At 37.8% G+C, this 16768-nt stretch overlaps 15 non-coding genes across 15 annotated transcripts; all 15 read right to left on the reverse strand.

The window, feature by feature from the left end:
* Positions 1 to 731: 731 nt before the first annotated feature.
* Positions 732 to 872, reverse strand: LOC127529274 (U4 spliceosomal RNA). Its single transcript, XR_007935948.1, has one exon. It is a non-coding gene; the product is annotated as a U4 spliceosomal RNA (small nuclear RNA).
* A 946-nt stretch (positions 873 to 1818) lies between these two features.
* LOC114658288 (U4 spliceosomal RNA) lies at positions 1819 to 1959 on the reverse strand. Its single transcript, XR_003717338.2, has one exon. It is a non-coding gene; the product is annotated as a U4 spliceosomal RNA (small nuclear RNA).
* Positions 1960 to 2905: 946 nt separating this feature from the next.
* LOC114658289 (U4 spliceosomal RNA) lies at positions 2906 to 3046 on the reverse strand. Its single transcript, XR_003717339.1, has one exon. It is a non-coding gene; the product is annotated as a U4 spliceosomal RNA (small nuclear RNA).
* Positions 3047 to 3992: 946 nt separating this feature from the next.
* LOC127529270 (U4 spliceosomal RNA) lies at positions 3993 to 4133 on the reverse strand. The gene has a single exon (XR_007935944.1). It is a non-coding gene; the product is annotated as a U4 spliceosomal RNA (small nuclear RNA).
* Positions 4134 to 5079: 946 nt separating this feature from the next.
* LOC127529266 (U4 spliceosomal RNA) lies at positions 5080 to 5220 on the reverse strand. The gene has a single exon (XR_007935940.1). It is a non-coding gene; the product is annotated as a U4 spliceosomal RNA (small nuclear RNA).
* A 948-nt stretch (positions 5221 to 6168) lies between these two features.
* On the reverse strand, positions 6169 to 6309 carry LOC127529276 (U4 spliceosomal RNA). The gene has a single exon (XR_007935950.1). It is a non-coding gene; the product is annotated as a U4 spliceosomal RNA (small nuclear RNA).
* Positions 6310 to 7256: 947 nt separating this feature from the next.
* Positions 7257 to 7397, reverse strand: LOC127529271 (U4 spliceosomal RNA). Its single transcript, XR_007935945.1, has one exon. It is a non-coding gene; the product is annotated as a U4 spliceosomal RNA (small nuclear RNA).
* Positions 7398 to 8343: 946 nt separating this feature from the next.
* LOC127529278 (U4 spliceosomal RNA) lies at positions 8344 to 8484 on the reverse strand. Its single transcript, XR_007935953.1, has one exon. It is a non-coding gene; the product is annotated as a U4 spliceosomal RNA (small nuclear RNA).
* A 945-nt stretch (positions 8485 to 9429) lies between these two features.
* Positions 9430 to 9570, reverse strand: LOC127529272 (U4 spliceosomal RNA). The gene has a single exon (XR_007935946.1). It is a non-coding gene; the product is annotated as a U4 spliceosomal RNA (small nuclear RNA).
* Positions 9571 to 10516: 946 nt separating this feature from the next.
* LOC127529273 (U4 spliceosomal RNA) lies at positions 10517 to 10657 on the reverse strand. The gene has a single exon (XR_007935947.1). It is a non-coding gene; the product is annotated as a U4 spliceosomal RNA (small nuclear RNA).
* A 946-nt stretch (positions 10658 to 11603) lies between these two features.
* On the reverse strand, positions 11604 to 11744 carry LOC114658290 (U4 spliceosomal RNA). The gene has a single exon (XR_003717340.1). It is a non-coding gene; the product is annotated as a U4 spliceosomal RNA (small nuclear RNA).
* A 947-nt stretch (positions 11745 to 12691) lies between these two features.
* Positions 12692 to 12832, reverse strand: LOC127529267 (U4 spliceosomal RNA). The gene has a single exon (XR_007935941.1). It is a non-coding gene; the product is annotated as a U4 spliceosomal RNA (small nuclear RNA).
* Positions 12833 to 13779: 947 nt separating this feature from the next.
* Positions 13780 to 13920, reverse strand: LOC127529275 (U4 spliceosomal RNA). Its single transcript, XR_007935949.1, has one exon. It is a non-coding gene; the product is annotated as a U4 spliceosomal RNA (small nuclear RNA).
* Positions 13921 to 14867: 947 nt separating this feature from the next.
* On the reverse strand, positions 14868 to 15008 carry LOC127529268 (U4 spliceosomal RNA). The gene has a single exon (XR_007935942.1). It is a non-coding gene; the product is annotated as a U4 spliceosomal RNA (small nuclear RNA).
* A 947-nt stretch (positions 15009 to 15955) lies between these two features.
* Positions 15956 to 16096, reverse strand: LOC114658297 (U4 spliceosomal RNA). Its single transcript, XR_007935951.1, has one exon. It is a non-coding gene; the product is annotated as a U4 spliceosomal RNA (small nuclear RNA).
* Positions 16097 to 16768: the final 672 nt, after the last annotated feature.

Consider the following 16768-nt stretch of genomic DNA (forward strand, 5'->3'; position numbering starts at 1 on the left):
TTTACTGATTTCAATCCAAACCCGTTTTATGCAAATGAGCCACGCCCACGATTAGATAGTTCCTCCTCCCAAGAAAAGTATCGCAAAACTAAACCTACTCTTGATTTCATGAGTCTTGGCTTCATCTCTTGTTATTAGCAGTACATCTTTTCAGAGTAGAATTGTTGATCATCTCCAAAGAAGACTTAGAAAATTCAATATTTGAAATTCTGTTTTTCTACTCCTTTTATTTTTTGCACCTCAAATCTTGTTTTTTTACATTTTTTGTTTTCTCCTTCCATCTCTGTATTTTCCCCTGTCTCATCCCTTTAAAACTTTTGATTTCATTTTTATTTTCTGACCTGTACAGAGGAATTCCAATTTATGTCCAAATACTGCTATGGCCTTGGACAAGGAGAAGTGGAGAGAGAGAGATAGCAGGAAATAAATAAAGGAGCAAATAAAAGACAGTAGCAACAAACGCTTTATCGTTTTGCTTCTAGACACAACTTTCAAATAGTGACTGTTTGCAAACCAGCAGTTGACCGCAAAAAGAGAAACAGATCACGAAAAGGAAAACTTTTGACTGTTAGACGCATCTGACGAGAGAAACGGCTCGGATCAGAGAATACAAAACTACACCAACATTATTTCACAATCACGCACCACAAGATCTCCAAAATCTGAAAAGAAATTGGTATATTTTTAGCCATCTCGGAAAAAATATTCTAACATTACACAAGAAAAACTGGTCTACCCAGAGACCGTCAAAAATTGCACAAGCTGATCATATAAACAAACATCTTGGCGGGGTATTGGGTAAAGTTTTCAACTAGCAATAATCACGCCTCAGATAAACTTCATAGGCTACGATACTGCCACTGCGCAAAGATAGCCAATCTGCCGCCGCTCTTAACCTGCTAGGAAACCAAAGGCGATCGTGAGGTAGGGTACAAACCAAGAGTGCAACCTTTTTTGCAAAACAGACGTAGCAGATGGAACGGAATGCTTATGTTTTTCCAAATATTAACGACAGAAAGGCTTCGCTGGACTTTTCCTTAATCCTACTCATGTCTATGTAAATGTGCATAAAGTTAACGAACGACGTTTTACTGATTTCAATCCAAACCCGTTTTATGCAAATGAGCCACGCCCACGATTAGATAGTTCCTCCTCCCAAGAAAAGTATCGCAAAACTAAACCTACACTTGATTTCATGAGTCTTGGCTTCATCTCTTGTTATTAGCAGTACATCTTTTCAGAGTAGAATTGTTGATCATCTCCAAAGAAGACTTAGAAAATTCAATATTTGAAATTCTGTTTTTCTACTCCTTTTATTTTTTGCACCTCAAATCTTGTTTTTTTACATTTTTTGTTTTCTCCTTCCATCTCTGTATTTTCCCCTGTCTCATCCCTTTAAAACTTTTGATTTCATTTTTATTTTCTGACCTGTACAGAGGAATTCCAATTTATGTCCAAATACTGCTATGGCCTTGGACAAGGAGAAGTGGAGAGAGAGAGATAGCAGGAAATAAATAAAGGAGCAAATAAAAGACAGTAGCAACAAACGCTTTATCGTTTTGCTTCTAGACACAACTTTCAAATAGTGACTGTTTGCAAACCAGCAGTTGACCGCAAAAAGAGAAACAGATCACGAAAAGGAAAACTTTTGACTGTTAGACGCATCTGACGAGAGAAACGGCTCGGATCAGAGAATACAAAACTACACCAACATTATTTCACAATCACGCACCACAAGATCTCCAAAATCTGAAAAGAAATTGGTATATTTTTAGCCATCTCGGAAAAAATATTCTAACATTACACAAGAAAAACTGGTCTACCCAGAGACCGTCAAAAATTGCACAAGCTGATCATATAAACAATCATCTTGGCGGGGTATTGGGTAAAGTTTTCAACTAGCAATAATCACGCCTCAGATAAACTTCATAGGCTACTATACTGCCACTGCGCAAAGATAGCCAATCTGCCGCCGCTCTTAACCTGCTAGAAAACCAAAGGCGATCGTGAGGTAGGGTACAAACCAAGAGTGCAACCTTTTTTGCAAAACAGACGTAGCAGATGGAACGGAATGCTTATGTTTTTCCAAATATTAACGACAGAAAGGCTTCGCTGGACTTTTCCTTAATCCTACTCATGTCTATGTAAATGTGCATAAAGTTAACGAACGACGTTTTACTGATTTCAATCCAAACCCGTTTTATGCAAATGAGCCACGCCCACGATTAGATAGTTCCTCCTCCCAAGAAAAGTATCGCAAAACTAAACCTACTCTTGATTTCATGAGTCTTGGCTTCATCTCTTGTTATTAGCAGTACATCTTTTCAGAGTAGAATTGTTGATCATCTCCAAACAAGACTTAGAAAATTCAATATTTGAAATTCTGTTTTTCTACTCCTTTTATTTTTTGCACCTCAAATCTTGTTTTTTTACATTTTTTGTTTTCTCCTTCCATCTCTGTATTTTCCCCTGTCTCATCCCTTTAAAACTTTTGATTTCATTTTTATTTTCTGACCTGTACAGAGGAATTCCAATTTATGTCCAAATACTGCTATGGCCTTGGACAAGGAGAAGTGGAGAGAGAGAGATAGCAGGAAATAAATAAAGGAGCAAATAAAAGACAGTAGCAACAAACGCTTTATCGTTTTGCTTCTAGACACAACTTTCAAATAGTGACTGTTTGCAAACCAGCAGTTGACCGCAAAAAGAGAAACAGATCACGAAAAGGAAAACTTTTGACTGTTAGACGCATCTGACAAGAGAAACGGCTCGGATCAGAGAATACAAAACTACACCAACATTATTTCACAATCACGCACCACAAGATCTCCAAAATCTGAAAAGAAATTGGTATATTTTTAGCCATCTCGGAAAAAATATTCTAACATTACACAAGAAAAACTGGTCTACCCAGAGACCGTCAAAAATTGCACAAGCTGATCATATAAACAATCATCTTGGCGGGGTATTGGGTAAAGTTTTCAACTAGCAATAATCACGCCTCAGATAAACTTCATAGGCTACGATACTGCCACTGCGCAAAGATAGCCAATCTGCCGCCGCTCTTAACCTGCTAGAAAACCAAAGGCGATCGTGAGGTAGGGTACAAACCAAGAGTGCAACCTTTTTTGCAAAACAGACGTAGCAGATGGAACGGAATGCTTATGTTTTTCCAAATATTAACGACAGAAAGGCTTCGCTGGACTTTTCCTTAATCCTACTCATGTCTATGTAAATGTGCATAAAGTTAACGAACGACATTTTACTGATTTCAATCCAAACCCGTTTTATGCAAATGAGCCACGCCCACGATTAGATAGTTCCTCCTCCCAAGAAAAGTATCGCAAAACTAAACCTACTCTTGATTTCATGAGTCTTGGCTTCATCTCTTGTTATTAGCAGTACATCTTTTCAGAGTAGAATTGTTGATCATCTCCAAAGAAGACTTAGAAAATTCAATATTTGAAATTCTGTTTTTCTACTCCTTTTATTTTTTGCACCTCAAATCTTGTTTTTTTACATTTTTTGTTTTCTCCTTCCATCTCTGTATTTTCCCCTGTCTCATCCCTTTAAAACTTTTGATTTCATTTTTATTTTCTGACCTGTACAGAGGAATTCCAATTTATGTCCAAATACTGCTATGGCCTTGGACAAGGAGAAGTGGAGAGAGAGAGATAGCAGGAAATAAATAAAGGAGCAAATAAAAGACAGTAGCAACAAACGCTTTATCGTTTTGCTTCTAGACACAACTTTCAAATAGTGACTGTTTGCAAACCAGCAGTTGACCGCAAAAAGAGAAACAGATCACGAAAAGGAAAACTTTTGACTGTTAGACGCATCTGACGAGAGAAACGGCTCGGATCAGAAAATACAAAACTACACCAACATTATTTCACAATCACGCACCACGAGATCTCCAAAACCTGAAAAGAAATTGGTATATTTTTAGCCATCTCGGAAAAAATATTCTAACATTACACAAGAAAAACTGGTCTACCCAGAAACCGTCAAAAATTGCACAAGCTGATCATATAAACAATCATCTTGGCGGGGTATTGGGTAAAGTTTTCAACTAGCAATAATCACGCCTCAGATAAACTTCATAGGCTACGATACTGCCACTGCGCAAAGATAGCCAATCTGCCGCCGCTCTTAACCTGCTAGGAAACCAAAGGCGATCGTGAGGTAGGGTACAAACCAAGAGTGCAACCTTTTTTGCAAAACAGACGTAGCAGATGGAACGGAATGCTTATGTTTTTCCAAATATTAACGACAGAAAGGCTTCGCTGGACTTTTCCTTAATCCTACTCATGTCTATGTAAATGTGCATAAAGTTAACGAACGACGTTTTACTGATTTCAATCCAAACCCGTTTTATGCAAATGAGCCACGCCCACGATTAGATAGTTCCTCCTCCCAAGAAAAGTATCGCAAAACTAAACCTACACTTGATTTCATGAGTCTTGGCTTCATCTCTTGTTATTAGCAGTACATCTTTTCAGAGTAGAATTGTTGATCAACTCCAAAGAAGACTTAGAAAATTCAATATTTGAAATTCTGTTTTTCTACTCCTTTTATTTTGTGCACCTCAAATCTTGTTTTTTTACATTTTTTGTTTTCTCCTTCCATCTCTGTATTTTCCCCTGTCTCATCCCTTTAAAACTTTTGATTTCATTTTTATTTTCTGACCTGTACAGAGGAATTCCAATTTATGTCCAAATACTGCTATGGCCTTGGACAAGGAGAAGTGGAGAGAGAGAGATAGCAGGAAATAAATAAAGGAGCAAATAAAAGACAGTAGCAACAAACGCTTTATCGTTTTGCTTCTAGACACAACTTTCAAATAGTGACTGTTTGCAAACCAGCAGTTGACCGCAAAAAGAGAAACAGATCACGAAAAGGAAAACTTTTGACTGTTAGACGCATCTGACAAGAGAAACGGCTCGGATCAGAGAATACAAAACTACACCAACATTATTTCACAATCACGCACCACGAGATCTCCAAAATCTGAAAAGAAATTGGTATATTTTTAGCCATCTCGGAAAAAATATTCTAACATTACACAAGAAAAACTGGTCTACCCAGAGACCGTCAAAAATTGCACAAGCTGATCATATAAACAATCATCTTGGCGGGGTATTGGGTAAAGTTTTCAACTAGCAATAATCACGCCTCAGATAAACTTCATAGGCTACGATACTGCCACTGCGCAAAGATAGGCAATCTGCCGCCGCTCTTAACCTGCTAGGAAACCAAAGGCGATCGTGAGGTAGGGTACAAACCAAGAGTGCAACCTTTTTTGCAAAACAGACGTAGCAGATGGAACGGAATGCTTATGTTTTTCCAAATATTAACGACAGAAAGGCTTCGCTGGACTTTTCCTTAATCCTACTCATGTCTATGTAAATGTGCATAAAGTTAACGAACGACGTTTTACTGATTTCAATCCAAACCCGTTTTATGCAAATGAGCCACGCCCACGATTAGATAGTTCCTCCTCCCAAGAAAAGTATCACAAAACTAAACCTACTCTTGATTTCATGAGTCTTGGCTTCATCTCTTGTTATTAGCAGTACATCTTTTCAGAGTAGAATTGTTGATCATCTCCAAAGAAGACTTAGAAAATTCAATATTTGAAATTCTGTTTTTCTACTCCTTTTATTTTGTGCACCTCAAATCTTGTTTTTTTACATTTTTTGTTTTCTCCTTCCATCTCTGTATTTTCCCCTGTCTCATCCCTTTAAAACTTTTGATTTCATTTTTATTTTCTGACCTGTACAGAGGAATTCCAATTTATGTCCAAATACTGCTATGGCCTTGGACAAGGAGAAGTGGAGAGAGAGAGAGATAGCAGGAAATAAATAAAGGAGCAAATAAAAGACAGTAGCAACAAACGCTTTATCGTTTTGCTTCTAGACACAACTTTCAAATAGTGACTGTTTGCAAACCAGCAGTTGACCGCAAAAAGAGAAACAGATCACGAAAAGGAAAACTTTTGACTGTTAGACGCATCTGACAAGAGAAACGGCTCGGATCAGAGAATACAAAACTACACCAACATTATTTCACAATCACGCACCACGAGATCTCCAAAATCTGAAAAGAAATTGGTATATTTTTAGCCATCTCGGAAAAAATATTCTAACATTACACAAGAAAAACTGGTCTACCCAGAGACCGTCAAAAATTGCACAAGCTGATCATATAAACAATCATGTTGGCGGGGTATTGGGTAAAGTTTTCAACTAGCAATAATCACGCCTCAGATAAACTTCATAGGCTACGATACTGCCACTGCGCAAAGATAGCCAATCTGCCGCCGCTCTTAACCTGCTAGGAAACCAAAGGCGATCGTGAGGTAGGGTACAAACCAAGAGTGCAACCTTTTTTGCAAAACAGACGTAGCAGATGGAACGGAATGCTTATGTTTTTCCAAATATTAACGACAGAAAGGCTTCGCTGGACTTTTCCTTAATCCTACTCATGTCTATGTAAATGTGCATAAAGTTAACGAACGACGTTTTACTGATTTCAATCCAAACCCGTTTTATGCAAATGAGCCACGCCCACGATTAGATAGTTCCTCCTCCCAAGAAAAGTATCGCAAAACTAAACCTACTCTTGATTTCATGAGTCTTGGCTTCATCTCTTGTTATTAGCAGTACATCTTTTCAGAGTAGAATTGTTGATCATCTCCAAAGAAGACTTAGAAAATTCAATATTTGAAATTCTGTTTTTCTACTCCTTTTATTTTGTGCACCTCAAATCTTGTTTTTTTTACATTTTTTGTTTTCTCCTTCCATCTCTGTATTTTCCCCTGTCTCATCCCTTTAAAACTTTTGATTTCATTTTTATTTTCTGACCTGTACAGAGGAATTCCAATTTATGTCCAAATACTGCTATGGCCTTGGACAAGGAGAAGTGGAGAGAGAGAGATAGCAGGAAATAAATAAAGGAGCAAATAAAAGACAGTAGCAACAAACGCTTTATCGTTTTGCTTCTAGACACAACTTTCAAATAGTGACTGTTTGCAAACCAGCAGTTGACCGCAAAAAGAGAAACAGATCACGAAAAGGAAAACTTTTGACTGTTAGACGCATCTGACGAGAGAAACGGCTCGGATCAGAAAATACAAAACTACACCAACATTATTTCACAATCACGCACCACGAGATCTCCAAAACTTGAAAAGAAATTGGTATATTTTTAGCCATCTCGGAAAAAATATTCTAACATTACACAAGAAAAACTGGTCTACCCAGAAACCGTCAAAAATTGCACAAGCTGATCATATAAACAATCATCTTGGCGGGGTATTGGGTAAAGTTTTCAACTAGCAATAATCACGCCTCAGATAAACTTCATAGGCTACGATACTGCCACTGCGCAAAGATAGCCAATCTGCCGCCGCTCTTAACCTGCTAGGAAACCAAAGGCGATCGTGAGGTAGGGTACAAACCAAGAGTGCAACCTTTTTTGCAAAACAGACGTAGCAGATGGAACGGAATGCTTATGTTTTTCCAAATATTAACGACAGAAAGGCTTCGCTGGACTTTTCCTTAATCCTACTCATGTCTATGTAAATGTGCATAAAGTTAACGAACGACGTTTTACTGATTTCAATCCAAACCCGTTTTATGCAAATGAGCCACGCCCACGATTAGATAGTTCCTCCTCCCAAGAAAAGTATCGCAAAACTAAACATACTCTTGATTTCATGAGTCTTGGCTTCATCTCTTGTTATTAGCAGTACATCTTTTCAGAGTAGAATTGTTGATCATCTCCAAAGAAGACTTAGAAAATTCAATATTTGAAATTCTGTTTTTCTACTCCTTTTATTTTGTGCACCTCAAATCTTGTTTTTTTACATTTTTTGTTTTCTCCTTCCATCTCTGTATTTTCCCCTGTCTCATCCCTTTAAAACTTTTGATTTCATTTTTATTTTCTGACCTGTACAGAGGAATTCCAATTAATGTCCAAATACTGCTATGGCCTTGGACAAGGAGAAGTGGAGAGAGAGAGATAGCAGGAAATAAATAAAGGAGCAAATAAAAGACAGTAGCAACAAACGCTTTATCGTTTTGCTTCTAGACACAACTTTCAAATAGTGACTGTTTGCAAACCAGCAGTTGACCGCAAAAAGAGAAACAGATCACGAAAAGGAAAACTTTTGACTGTTAGACGCATCTGACGAGAGAAACGGCTCGGATCAGAAAATACAAAACTACACCAACATTATTTCACAATCACGCACCACGAGATCTCCAAAACTTGAAAAGAAATTGGTATATTTTTAGCCATCTCGGAAAAAATATTCTAACATTACACAAGAAAAACTGGTCTACCCAGAAACCGTCAAAAATTGCACAAGCTGATCATATAAACAATCATCTTGGCGGGGTATTGGGTAAAGTTTTCAACTAGCAATAATCACGTCTCAGATAAACTTCATAGGCTACGATACTGCCACTGCACAAAGATAGCCAATCTGCCGCTGCTCTTAACCTGCTAGGAAACCAAAGGCGATCGTGAGGTAGGGTACAAACCAAGAGTGCAACCTTTTTTGCAAAACAGACGTAGCAGATGGAACGGAATGCTTATGTTTTTCCAAATATTAACGACAGAAAGGCTTCGCTGGACTTTTCCTTAATCCTACTCATGTCTATGTAAATGTGCATAAAGTTAACGAACGACGTTTTACTGATTTCAATCCAAACCCGTTTTATGCAAATGAGCCACGCCCACGATTAGATAGTTCCTCCTCCCAAGAAAAGTATCGCAAAACTAAACATACTCTTGATTTCATGAGTCTTGGCTTCATCTCTTGTTATTAGCAGTACATCTTTTCAGAGTAGAATTGTTGATCATCTCCAAAGAAGACTTAGAAAATTCAATATTTGAAATTCTGTTTTTCTACTCCTTTTATTTTGTGCACCTCAAATCTTGTTTTTTTACATTTTTTGTTTTCTCCTTCCATCTCTGTATTTTCCCCTGTCTCATCCCTTTAAAACTTTTGATTTCATTTTTATTTTCTGACCTGTACAGAGGAATTCCAATTAATGTCCAAATACTGCTATGGCCTTGGACAAGGAGAAGTGGAGAGAGAGAGATAGCAGGAAATAAATAAAGGAGCAAATAAAAGACAGTAGCAACAAACGCTTTATCGTTTTGCTTCTAGACACAACTTTCAAATAGTGACTGTTTGCAAACCAGCAGTTGACCGCAAAAAGAGAAACAGATCACGAAAAGGAAAACTTTTGACTGTTAGACGCATCTGACGAGAGAAACGGCTCGGATCAGAAAATACAAAACTACACCAACATTATTTCACAATCACGCACCACGAGATCTCCAAACCTGAAAAGAAATCGGTATATTTTTAGCCATCTCGGAAAAAATATTCTAACATTACACAAGAAAAACTGATCTACCCAGAAACCGTCAAAAATTGCACAAGCTGATCATATAAACAATCATCTTGGCGGGGTATTGGGTAAAGTTTTCAACTAGCAATAATCACGCCTCAGATAAACTTCATAGGCTACGATACTGCCACTGCGCAAAGATAGCCAATCTGCCGCCGCTCTTAACCTGCTAGGAAACCAAAGGCGATCGTGAGGTAGGGTACAAACCAAGAGTGCAACCTTTTTTGCAAAACAGACGTAGCAGATGGAACGGAATGCTTATGTTTTTCCAAATATTAACGACAGAAAGGCTTCGCTGGACTTTTCCTTAATCCTACTCATGTCTATGTAAATGTGCATAAAGTTAACGAACGACGTTTTACTGATTTCAATCCAAACCCGTTTTATGCAAATGAGCCACGCCCACGATTAGATAGTTCCTCCTCCCAAGAAAAGTATCGCAAAACTAAACCTACTCTTGATTTCATGAGTCTTGGCTTCATCTCTTGTTATTAGCAGTACATCTTTTCAGAGTAGAATTGTTGATCATCTCCAAAGAAGACTTAGAAAATTCAATATTTGAAATTCTGTTTTTCTACTCCTTTTATTTTGTGCACCTCAAATCTTGTTTTTTTACATTTTTTGTTTTCTCCTTCCATCTCTGTATTTTCCCCTGTCTCATCCCTTTAAAACTTTTGATTTCATTTTTATTTTCTGACCTGTACAGAGGAATTCCAATTAATGTCCAAATACTGCTATGGCCTTGGACAAGGAGAAGTGGAGAGAGAGAGATAGCAGGAAATAAATAAAGGAGCAAATAAAAGACAGTAGCAACAAACGCTTTATCGTTTTGCTTCTAGACACAACTTTCAAATAGTGACTGTTTGCAAACCAGCAGTTGACCGCAAAAAGAGAAACAGATCACGAAAAGGAAAACTTTTGACTGTTAGACGCATCTGACGAGAGAAACGGCTCGGATCAGAAAATACAAAACTACACCAACATTATTTCACAATCACGCACCACGAGATCTCCAAAACTTGAAAAGAAATTGGTATATTTTTAGCCATCTCTGAAAAAATATTCTAACATTACACAAGAAAAACTGGTCTACCCAGAAACCGTCAAAAATTGCACAAGCTGATCATATAAACAATCATCTTGGCGGGGTATTGGGTAAAGTTTTCAACTAGCAATAATCACGCCTCAGATAAACTTCATAGGCTACGATACTGCCACTGCGCAAAGATAGCCAATCTGCCGCCGCTCTTAACCTGCTAGGAAACCAAAGGCGATCGTGAGGTAGGGTACAAACCAAGAGTGCAACCTTTTTTGCAAAACAGACGTAGCAGATGGAACGGAATGCTTATGTTTTTCCAAATATTAACGACAGAAAGGCTTCGCTGGACTTTTCCTTAATCCTACTCATGTCTATGTAAATGTGCATAAAGTTAACGAACGACGTTTTACTGATTTCAATCCAAACCCGTTTTATGCAAATGAGCCACGCCCACGATTAGATAGTTCCTCCTCCCAAGAAAAGTATCGCAAAACTAAACATACTCTTGATTTCATGAGTCTTGGCTTCATCTCTTGTTATTAGCAGTACATCTTTTCAGAGTAGAATTGTTGATCAACTCCAAAGAAGACTTAGAAAATTCAATATTTGAAATTCTGTTTTTCTACTCCTTTTATTTTGTGCACCTCAAATCTTGTTTTTTTACATTTTTTGTTTTCTCCTTCCATCTCTGTATTTTCCCCTGTCTCATCCCTTTAAAACTTTTGATTTCATTTTTATTTTCTGACCTGTACAGAGGAATTCCAATTTATGTCCAAATACTGCTATGGCCTTGGACAAGGAGAAGTGGAGAGAGAGAGATAGCAGGAAATAAATAAAGGAGCAAATAAAAGACAGTAGCAACAAACGCTTTATCGTTTTGCTTCTAGACACAACTTTCAAATAGTGACTGTTTGCAAACCAGCAGTTGACCGCAAAAAGAGAAACAGATCACGAAAAGGAAAACTTTTGACTGTTAGACGCATCTGACAAGAGAAACGGCTCGGATCAGAGAATACAAAACTACACCAACATTATTTCACAATCACGCACCACGAGATCTCCAAAACCTGAAAAGAAATTGGTATATTTTTAGCCATCTCGGAAAAAATATTCTAACATTACACAAGAAAAACTGGTCTACCCAGAGACCGTCAAAAATTGCACAAGCTGATCATATAAACAATCATCTTGGCGGGGTATTGGGTAAAGTTTTCAACTAGCAATAATCACGCCTCAGATAAACTTCATAGGCTACGATACTGCCACTGCGCAAAGATAGCCAATCTGCCGCCGCTCTTAACCTGCTAGGAAACCAAAGGCGATCGTGAGGTAGGGTACAAACCAAGAGTGCAACCTTTTTTGCAAAACAGACGTAGCAGATGGAACGGAATGCTTATGTTTTTCCAAATATTAACGACAGAAAGGCTTCGCTGGACTTTTCCTTAATCCTACTCATGTCTATGTAAATGTGCATAAAGTTAACGAACGACGTTTTACTGATTTCAATCCAAACCCGTTTTATGCAAATGAGCCACGCCCACGATTAGATAGTTCCTCCTCCCAAGAAAAGTATCACAAAACTAAACCTACTCTTGATTTCATGAGTCTTGGCTTCATCTCTTGTTATTAGCAGTACATCTTTTCAGAGTAGAATTGTTGATCATCTCCAGAGAAGGACTTAGAAAATTCAATATTTGAAATTCTGTTTTTCTACTCCTTTTATTTTGTGCACCTCAAATCTTGTTTTTTTACATTTTTTGTTTTCTCCTTCCATCTCTGTATTTTCCCCTGTCTCATCCCTTTAAAACTTTTGATTTCATTTTTATTTTCTGACCTGTACAGAGGAATTCCAATTTATGTCCAAATACTACTATGGCCTTGGACAAGGAGAAGTGGAGAGAGAGAGATAGCAGGAAATAAATAAAGGAGCAAATAAAAGACAGTAGCAACAAACGCTTTATCGTTTTGCTTCTAGACACAACTTTCAAATAGTGACTGTTTGCAAACCAGCAGTTGAACGCAAAAAGAGAAACAGATCACGAAAAAGAAAACTTTTGACTGTTAGACGCATCTGACAAGAGAAACGGCTCGGATCAGAGAATACAAAACTACACCAACATTATTTCACAATCATGCACCACGAGATCTCCAAAATCTGAAAAGAAATTGGTATATTTTTAGCCATCTCGGAAAAAATATTCTAACATTACACAAGAAAAACTGGTCTACCCAGAGACCGTCAAAAATTGCACAAGCTGATCATATAAACAATCATCTTGGCGGGGTATTGGGTAAAGTTTTCAACTAGCAATAATCACGCCTCAGATAAACTTCATAGGCTACGATACTGCCACTGCGCAAAGATAGGCAATCTGCCGCCGCTCTTAACCTGCTAGGAAACCAAAGGCGATCGTGAGGTAGGGTACAAACCAAGAGTGCAACCTTTTTTGCAAAACAGACGTAGCAGATGGAACGGAATGCTTATGTTTTTCCAAATATTAACGACAGAAAGGCTTCGCTGGACTTTTCCTTAATCCTACTCATGTCTATGTAAATGTGCATAAAGTTAACGAACGACGTTTTACTGATTTCAATCCAAACCCGTTTTTTGCAAATGAGCCACGCCCACGATTAGATAGTTCCTCCTCCCAAGAAAAGTATCGCAAAACTAAACCTACACTTGATTTCATGAGTCTTGGCTTCATCTGTTGTTATTAGCAGTACATCTTTTCAGAGTAGAATTGTTGATCATCTCCAAAGAAGGACTTAGAAAATTCAATATTTGAAATTCTGTTTTTCTACTCCTTTTATTTTTTGCACCTCAAATCTTGTTTTTTTACATTTTTTGTTTTCTCCTTCCATCTCTGTATTTTCCCCTGTCTCATCCCTTTAAAACTTTTGATTTCATTTTTATTTTCTGACCTGTACAGAGGAATTCCAATTTATGTCCAAATACTGCTATGGCCTTGGACAAGGAGAAGTGGAGAGAGAGAGATAGCAGGAAATAAATAAAGGAGCAAATAAAAGACAGTAGCAACAAACGCTTTATCGTTTTGCTTCTAGACACAACTTTCAAATAGTGACTGTTTGCAAACCAGCAGTTGACCGCAAAAAGAGAAACAGATCACGAAAAGGAAAACTTTTGACTGTTAGACGCATCTGACGAGAGAAACGGCTCGGATCAGAAAATACAAAACTACACCAACATTATTTCACAATCACGCACCACGAGATCTCCAAAACCTGAAAAGAAATTGGTATACTTTTAGCCATCTCGGAAAAAATATTCTAACATTACACAAGAAAAACTGGTCTACCCAGAAACCATCAAAAATTGCACAAGCTGATCATATAAACAATCATCTTGGCGGGGTATTGGGTAAAGTTTTCAACTAGCAATAATCACGCCTCAGATAAACTTCATAGGCTACGATACTGCCACTGCGTAAAGATAGCCAATCTGCCGCCGCTCTTAACCTGCTAGGAAACCAAAGGCGATCGTGAGGTAGGGTACAAACCAAGAGTGCAACCTTTTTTGCAAAACAGACGTAGCAGATGGAACGGAATGCTTATGTTTTTCCAAATATTAACGACAGAAAGGCTTCGCTGGACTTTTCCTTAATCCTACTCATGTCTATGTAAATGTGCATAAAGTTAACGAACGACGTTTTACTGATTTCAATCCAAACCCGTTTTATGCAAATGAGCCACGCCCACGATTAGATAGTTCCTCCTCCCAAGAAAAGTATCACAAAACTAAACCTACTCTTGATTTCATGAGTCTTGGCTTCATCTCTTGTTATTAGCAGTACATCTTTTCAGAGTAGAATTGTTGATCATCTCCAGAGAAGGACTTAGAAAATTCAATATTTGAAATTCTGTTTTTCTACTCCTTTTATTTTGTGCACCTCAAATCTTGTTTTTTTACATTTTTTGTTTTCTCCTTCCATCTCTGTATTTTCCCCTGTCTCATCCCTTTAAAACTTTTGATTTCATTTTTATTTTCTGACCTGTACAGAGGAATTCCAATTTATGTCCAAATACTGCTATGGCCTTGGACAAGGAGAAGTGGAGAGAGAGAGATAGCAGGAAATAAATAAAGGAGCAAATAAAAGACAGTAGCAACAAACGCTTTATCGTTTTGCTTCTAGACACAACTTTCAAATGGTGACTGTTTCCAAACCAGCAGTTGACCGCAAAAAGAGAAACAGATCACGAAAAAGAAAACTTTTGACTGTCAGACGCATCTGACAAGAGAAACGACTCGGAACAGAGAATACAAAACTACACCAACATTATTTCACAGTCACGCACCACGAGGTCTCCAAAACCTGAAAAGAAATTGGTATATTTTTAGCCATTTCGGAAGAAATATTCTAACATTACACAAGAAAAACTAGTCTACCCAGAGACCGTCAAAAATTGCACAAGCTGATCATATAAACAATCATCTTGGCGGGGTATTGGGTAAAGTTTTCAACTAGCAATAATCACGCCTCAGATAAACTTCATAGGCTACGATACTGCCACTGCGCAAAGATAGCCAATCTGCCGCCGCTCTTAACCTGCTAGGAAACCAAAGGCGATCGTGAGGTAGGGTACAAACCAAGAGTGCAACCTTTTTTGCAAAACAGACGTAGCAGATGGAACGGAATGCTTATGTTTTTCCAAATATTAACGACAGAAAGGCTTCGCTGGACTTTTCCTTAATCCTACTCATGTCTATGTAAATGTGCATAAAGTTAACGAACGACGTTTTACTGATTTCAATCCAAACCCGTTTTATGCAAATGAGCCACGCCCACGATTAGATAGTTCCTCCTCCCAAGAAAAGTATCACAAAACTAAACCTACTCTTGATTTCATGAGTCTTGGCTTCATCTCTTGTTATTAGCAGTACATCTTTTCAGAGTAGAATTGCTGATCATCTCCAGAGAAGGACTTAGACAATTCAATATTTGAAATTCTGTTTTTCTACTCCTTTTATTTTGTGCACCTCAAATCTTGTTTTTTTACATTTTTTGTTTTCTCCTTCCATCTCTGTATTTTCCCCTGTCTCATCCCTTTAAAACTTTTGATTTCATTTTTATGTTCTGACCTGTACAGAGGAATTCCAATTTATGTCCAAATACTGCTATGGCCTTGGACAAGGAGAAGTGGAGAGAGAGAGATAGCAGGAAATAAATAAAGGAGCAAATAAAAGACAGTAGCAACAAACGCTTTATCGTTTTGCTTCTAGACATAACTTTCAAATGGTGACTGTTTCCAAACCAGCAGTTGACCGCAAAAAGAGAAACAGATCACGAAAAGGAAAACTTTTGACTGTCAGACGCATCTGGCAAGAGAAACGGCTCGGATCAGAGAATACAAAACTACACCAACATTATTTCACAGTCACGCACCACGAGATCTCCAAAACCTGAAAACAAATTGGTATATTTTTAGCCATCTCGGAAAAAATATTCTAACATTACACAAGAAAAACTGGTCTACCCAGAGACCGTCAAAAATTGCACAAGCTGATCATATAAACAATCATCTTGGCGGGGTATTGGGTAAAGTTTTCAACTAGCAATAATCACGCTTCAGATAAACTTCATAGGCTACGATACTGCCACTGCACAAAGATAACCAATCTGTCGCTGCTGTTTACCTGCTAGGAAACCAAAGGCGATCGTGAGGTAGGGTACAAACCAAGAGTGCATCCTTTTTTGCAAAACAGACGTATCAGATGGAACGGAATGCTTTTGATTTTCCAAAACTAAACCTAATGTTGATCATTTTATTTGATCATTTTATTCTACTCCTTATTTTCTTTTTTACATTTTTTGCTTTTTCCTTCCATCTCTGTATTTTACCTCGTCTCATCTCTTTAAAACTCACAAGAAAGGAAATCTTTTCACTGTGAGACGCTTCTCTGTTGGTATGAAAGATGGCAAATTCTAGTTAAAGTCTGGGAAATGTATACTAGGTAATGTTTTTTTCCATTGGGTTTAAATTTCCTTCTGAACCTGGAAAAGAGGTTTAAGTTCCCTCTGATGTAGTAAAGTCTGCTGACACTGTTATTTCCTTATTTATTTGCTCATTGTATGTCATAGATTGACAAGAGGCTTAGAAGCATTAAAAGACAGGTATTGAGTTACTCCTGAACTTGGATTTAAGTCGCCAGTTTTAAAACGGGGTTTTTACTCTAAGATTTGGGTGACAGTCCCTAAGTACATCTCCATTCCCCACACCTAACTATGGTTCCAGGCTTTGTCACAGAACTTAGAGAGTTGGTCTCGTCCGTTGCGGGAGATGG

Source organism: Erpetoichthys calabaricus, chromosome 9, assembly GCF_900747795.2.
Source record: "Erpetoichthys calabaricus chromosome 9, fErpCal1.3, whole genome shotgun sequence".
In the NCBI taxonomy this organism is placed as follows: domain Eukaryota; kingdom Metazoa; phylum Chordata; class Cladistia; order Polypteriformes; family Polypteridae; genus Erpetoichthys; species Erpetoichthys calabaricus.